General features: G+C 39.4%; 1 pseudogene; it reads right to left on the bottom strand.

Moving 5' to 3' along the window:
* Window positions 1-5,886: 5,886 nt before the first annotated feature.
* Window positions 5,887-6,710, bottom strand: LOC147457720 (uncharacterized; annotated as a pseudogene).
* Window positions 6,711-6,950: the final 240 nt, after the last annotated feature.

Below are 6,950 nucleotides of genomic sequence, written 5' to 3' on the forward strand. Positions count from 1 at the left end.
TCTTGTTCACACCAACAGGTTGCTGATCTCTATCCCTTGAGCCAAGAAAGTGAATGCCTCCTTGATCTTCTGCTCTTGTGCTCCTCTCATGGTTGACTGCCCCCTTAACATGCTCCATCTTCAAGTTGCTATGTGTGCACGATCTTGTGGCTGCTTCACTCATTTCCAAGGCCTGGTCTTCAGTTATTTCTAGCTTTGACGTTCTTTGGCGACTTCCTAGTGACCAAATCCGGATCTGCCTGGCCCCTTGTTCTCTTTTCTGAAATGCTTTCGCCCGGAGTGTCCTTTGTTCTGATACCACCTGTAGAGCTCGCACGTAGCGGAAGTCAATTGTTTCTCTCACAGACATGGCACGGAGGGAGAGAGAGAGAGAGAGGGAGGGGGGGGGGGAAGATAAGATGCACACAAAATGTAAAAATGAAAGAGAGTTGTCAATTAGGTTTTCTCAGCCTTTATAGGCAATTACATAATGTTCACATAAGGGTGTGTCCGCCCAAGTTGGGCTGACCTCAGTACTTGATCATGATGGATCATGATTTTGGTACCTCATCAAGCGAATTGCAACCAAACTTGGCAGGTTAGTGACCCTAAGTGTAGTGGACCTCATCTCAAAGTTTCGTTGCATTTGGACTTCGTTCGAGTGTCAAAATGTGTCGATTATTGAGTGCGTGGACATAGGACTTAAGTAGATTGTTTGATCCAAGAGTAATAGATTGTAGGTGCTAGAGATATTTTCATTCCGTAGGTTCACTTCTTGAGGTTAACACCCTCAAAGAGTCTCCACATCCCATCCGAGTCGCTTCCTTGAGTGATGGCGACCCGCTAAGAATGTGATTATAATTTAAGAACAAGTTATGGAGGGGGATTTTATATTTGCAAGCTTTCGTTTTCGAGATTTTGGAATTGAAACTTTTTTTTTTAGCTTTTGAATGCTCATCTTATACTAATGATACCTTTAAATATTAGTGTGGCATGAGAAAAGTCTTCAATAGAATGTAAAATTCTTCGATCACCAAACAATCAAATGTAACATGCATGCATGGCCTTGCTTGTGGCACATCTCTTATTATCGTGAAATGTAACCTTTAAAAAAGAGCCATTTCTAATATGTTTTGATTGAGCTTTATATTCTAAAGATTAACAAACAACATACTTTAGAGATCATTTTGATAGTCTTGTGTGTATATTGAGGGAATATCATGCTTATTATTTTTTTCAAAAAGAGGGGATATTAGTCAATTGAGAGTTTGACGTCATAGGGGAAGGGAGGTCAGGAATGAAGAGAGAGGAGAGACTTGGCACAGAGTGGATATATGAGGGCCAAGAGGGTAGTGTTCACTATGCAAATAACACCTTGACTTAGCCTTATTCTTTTGTGTATGGTTAAAGATCAATAATGAATGTTATTGTGAACTACAAGGTGTAAAATGCGCATCAGATGTTCCAAAGGGATAGTTTGAATGAATGAAAATGTGTCAATCAGAAGCTACTAGCTACAGCATTTGGGAGTTTAACATGAAGCATTGCTCTTGTTTTACTTTTTTTAAAGATGAATTTCATGAGCAACTTGTTTTAGAGATGGTAATTTGGTATGGCAAGGGGATGCTGCAGATGGAGGGAAAAGGGATTGTTGCCTCCAAAGGCTCCTAGTCTTATATGCTCTACCAATCAAAGGAGAGCAAAAGCAAAAACATTATTCAGATATTTAGAAGCAACATGCCCATATTTGGTGTACAAATTAGGGAGGAGGAAATTATGCGATGTAAGATTTGAATTTATACTATTATATGTTGTCTGCCTGAAAAATTTCTTACACCAATCATGATGAGATGTCTTAGAGGCATAGGCAGCTATAGTCTTGTATGCTCTAGCAGTCAAGGGAGAGAAAAAGAAAAAATAATTTTCATATCTCTAGAATCAGCATGTCAATAGTTGGTGTACAAATTAGGGAGGAGGCCGTGTGATGTAAGGTTTTAATTTTATACTATTATGTGTTGTCTACCATAAAAACATTTTATAGCAATCATGATGAGGTGTCTCAGCAGCATAGGTAGCTAGACATAAGAGCTACTTGGAAGTGACGTAGTGTTGGGCACTTTTGTGAGTTGATATGCATGCCAATCGCCATGCCCTTGGCAAAAAAACTAAATATTTTGGTGACAAAATGTAATCTTTTGGAATGCAGTTCTAACAAGATGTGCCCAAATTGGCCAGGATCAATGCTTTAATGTGTTTAGAATGAATGCACCAAAAGGGCTTCTCCTTGGATAGGGTGAGTTTTTCCAGCTACTTAAAAACATGTGGCAATGTAGAAGATATTGACTTGGGAGAGCAAGTTCATGAATAGATTTCTAGACAAGGATTCCTAGGAAAATGTTACTATGCTTGGATATGATATGTGTACTAGATGTGGTGCGCTAATAAAAGCCCAACAATTGTTTGAGGTGCTGCCCAATTGTGATGTGGTCCCTTGGTCTGTATTGATTGGGGGGTATGCCCAATATGGCAAAGATCAAGATGCTTTGAATTGCTATGTATGGATGCATTGAAATTCAAAGCAGCTTGATGTAGTCACCTATGTGTTGCATCTAAAATCTTGTTCTAGCATTCAACCACTTGAAAAAAGAGAGAAAATATATGATCATATCACGAAACAGGATCTGTGGGGGGAGGGAACTCTGTTTGGAAATGCTTTAGTGGATATGTATGCCAAATGTGGTGATCTAGTAAAGACAACATAAGTGCTTGATGATGATTTGCATGCGAGAGAGAGAGAGAGAGAGAGAGAGAGAGAGAGAGAGAGAGAGAGAGAGAGAGAGAGAGAGAGAGAGAGAGAGAGACATGAAATGTTATATGAAACGTCTTCAAAAGGCCAAAATGACCTATGAGAACAAACTGATACAATCTTAGTGGATCTAATCCAATGTCTAGGTACAAAATAAAAATGAAGTGAAAGACTAAAATTATCATCGTCATCATCAATGCTTGAGAATGCCTGGCATTGGGCCTTGTCCAAAAAAGTATTGCATTGGTTGTTGAAGAGCTTTGTCAATGTATGCCTCTGTAAATAGTCATATTGGGCCTCTCCCATGTCATGCTAGAATATTGATGGAGCCTCCATCAATGTTGTGGTTGCCCTCGTATACCTTGGGCGTCAAGCTCTCCCAGGCTCAATGGCTCTATCAACTAGTATACCTCTGGTATAAGAGGGCTCTGAAGTCTATTATGAAGCATGCTTATTTGGCTGCTAAGTCCCTACTCTAAAGAAGTCAAAGATCTCCCTCTGTGAATGTCTCTAACTACATGAATCTCAAGAGACTCTCCATGTGTTTGCACAGCTTTAGGAAAAACAACTTGAGGAATCTATGATCTTGATATCTCATGACGTTGTCTATGGCATTATATGATACAACTGGCATATACTTGTCTCTATTGGTACTCTCCTAAATTTGTCAATCTCTAGCTGATGCAATGATGTGTGCATCTGACCAATATCATATCATATCCCATAGGATAATTGAGTGTCCATATAGATTGGTCTGATCACATATCCATCCTCTATTAGTTGGATAAGATTCTCTCTATTGAAATCCGTTATCGTTTCCATCTCATGAATTGGTTGTATCCATATGTTTATAGTATCTAGCTGAATCAAATATCGACATTCAAGTCTAGTGATCATGAGAGAGATAGGGAGGGTGCATACAAGCATCTATTATTATTGCTAGCTGGTCCTTGAGTCCCTGACCCTTCATCGTCTCTAGGCACTGCTCGTGTTAGGCATTGGTTAGATATCGGAGTGCTTGCCTTCGTGGCAAGCTTCTCTTTCCCAGTTGCCAATCACATCAAGTGGGCCATAGCTGGTTGACCAAAAGAATAGTCAACGCGCTGCAGACGCGGAGTCAAACTCGCCACCTGCACCCTCAAACGCTTTGTCTCTACCACTTCACTACGTGCACGCCTGTGCTTGTGAAAGGAAACTACTAGCTTAATTGTTAAGGCAGCGTGCTCTCCCCAAAAAAAACTATGTGACCGGCTATGTCGGTCACCTCCACCTACACGGGGGCAAGCACCCCGAAAGTTAACCATTGCCCTCGTGTTGGGGGCTGGCTTTGGATGTCGCATTGCTTCTAATAGCCAAAAGTGGAGATCATCCTGATACTAATAATCAGCGGCAATGTTTCAAAGCTAGCAATAATAATAGCCTAGGCTGCCATGAATGAGCACTTGCTTTTATTTTGATTCTATTTTAAGAAAAATCTTCCTCTTCTCATCGTTTCTCTGTGGCCCGCATCTAATCTTGCTCTTGCCCAGGAAGCCCTCGTGGCCCATATCTAATCCTGCTACTGTCTAGCAAGCCCTCAGCAGCCTGTAAGATTCTTTTCTATAGCTTAGCGTTGAATCTTGACTGGCTGCGCCATGGATTTATACACTACAAGTTTTAGACATCTTTACACCTATGAAAATTGAGTGTGAATATCACTTTTCTCACTCTAGAGTGTGAATAACATTTTTTAGACTCAAAAAATTTCCATTTGAATGTAAATATTGTAGTTTTTACACGTGAAAATTTTCTACATCTCTTTTTTTACACTGAAAAAATTACATATGCTTTTTTATAGCAATGAAAAAAGAATTTCTAGGTAAAGTTTGTAACTTTCTTATGTGTAAATATTTACACGTTAAGCAAGTCCATGTGTTTTTTTTGCAATGAGTATATTTTCTTACCTCCAAGTAGCATTTCAAGGATAATTTTTTAATACAAATATAAACAGTGTGAATTTTTTTTCACACATTCATAACCTTCATATATTTTCATCAAATATTTTCATATGCAAAAATTTGTCACTCTTATCTGAGTCCCACTTAAATAATTATAAGAAACTATCTTTCACAATAGCTATTTTTCTCACCATCTATTTTTTTTAAATGAGGATCGTGTGTAGCTACAACCTACAAACATACCAACACCCATATTGGACGTCAAGAGCATGATTTTTTTCTCCTTCCAAGGTGGATGTTTAAGGTGGCTGTTGTTGCTTCCACTGTGGTTTCTCCGTGGAATGACGTCTCTCTTTATACCAATGCCCGTGCATATGTGCTTCTCATGCTATGCTCCACCACCATCTTGTAGCTTTGGGAAGGGCTTGACACATGCACAGATCTCTCAACACCATGTCAAAAGGGCTTCTACCTCAACCTGTGAATAGAGTGTATGTCGACATGATTTAAGTCGTCTTCATATTGCTTGATGATGTGGTAGAGAGCTTCAACATGACCTCATGTGGCCACCATAGGGTGTGGGACGTTGTTGGGGTGGTTGTCCTTCATACGTGTTGGCAATGTAGAGAGATAATAATGTTTAGGGCTTAAATTAAACACCAAATTCAAGTCTTGTACGATCTATTTTTCATGGCTTGTGTTTTTTAATTCTAAATAATTACCACAAGAAATAATGACATATATATCTCTTCTTTGCCCACTTTTCATATCTTCAAATCTTTTCTAATTTTAGGTGAGCACAAATCTCTCTCTCTCTCTCTCTCTCTCTCTCTCTCTCTCTCTCTCCAATTAAGAGAGAGAGAGAGAGAGAGAGAGAGAGAGGAAGACGGAATGGTATACTACAAATGGAATTTTGGTCCTATATTACAATGAAAAGGCTCATGTGACACCAAAGCGATAAGTATGGCTACTCAATTTTATGCTTCAAGAAATGGCTCCCCATTATAACCATAACACAAGAAATACAAGTCAGGAAAAATGTGGGCCGCTTTCACCAAAATGAGTATCCACTTGCTATCTACAAAATCACCCGATGAACTGAGGTTTCTAAAGTGACAAAGTCTTTAAAGGTTGAAAAGGTGAGCACTCCAATGAGTGACCCTATCAATAATTTCTTATTCCTCTCTTGAAATAAGTAGGCATGAGATTTGCATCATTGGAATTTTGAATTGGAGACCATCCATGAAGCACCTCCAAACATGTTTCCAAATCCTGCCACTTGTTTTCTCCTTGAACATTCCAATAATCCGTGGTTGGATCTCTCCTCAAAAACCCTAGCTCGACTGCTTTTTGTTTTGTATTTATATTGAACACGATAGCAACCTTGAAAGATGGAGTAGACATGGAGGAGCTGCTTACAACCAATACTACATCTCCTATTTCCACCCATGGTTGTGCACATCCAACCTTGCCAGTTTGTAGCAACCAAGTTCAAAAATGGTGTCGCTCATTTCATATATCACCTTGTTCTGGGTATTGCGCAAGGGTAGAAAGAAGCACTTGTGTATTATGGCATATGTTGGTAAAAGACACTTCTTTTTGCGAGAAAAATCCACATCACTGATCACTCTCATTCTAGTGACCTTATCAAGTTGAAGAGCATCTATTCCATTGCCTCCATTTATAAACTCCCCAATCAAGAACAACTCAATGCCTTTGTTATGCTCATGTGACAAGAAACCCGTGATCTTGCATACACCCCTTGCTTTATTTTGATGTCCTAAATTAGTATTTCCACTTAAAGTGATCACCACATTGTCTTTTGCTTCATATCGATCGCCGCATATGTATACTTTTGAGTAAGAAAATCCCTCTAGATGAATATATTGTTGGGCCCAATAACTCTTCAAAGAAATGATCTCCCAACCTTCAAGAGCCCTTTTTGTTGCTTTCAAACCATGTAGAGTGATTCCCTTTCTATGAATCATGCTCAAGCAATGACATGGGCCAAGCCTTTGAGCATTCTTGTACAATTGTGTTGCTTGACCTTCAGAGGATGCAATTGCTAAGCACAACAGATGCCATCTCTCACAAGTTCCTAGTTCCATGCTAGCCTTTGAAAAACCTTGCGGAAATAAAAGAGTCTCATGTATGCATGAGAGTATCTTCTCTGAAGGTGACAATCCATCCTTCTCAATCTCCAACTGTTGCAAGGTTCGTGGTAGAAG

The sequence above is a fragment of the Adiantum capillus-veneris genome, chromosome 5 (genome assembly GCF_014529385.1).
Source record: "Adiantum capillus-veneris isolate H3 chromosome 5, ASM1452938v2, whole genome shotgun sequence".
NCBI lineage: Eukaryota > Viridiplantae > Streptophyta > Polypodiopsida > Polypodiales > Pteridaceae > Adiantum > Adiantum capillus-veneris.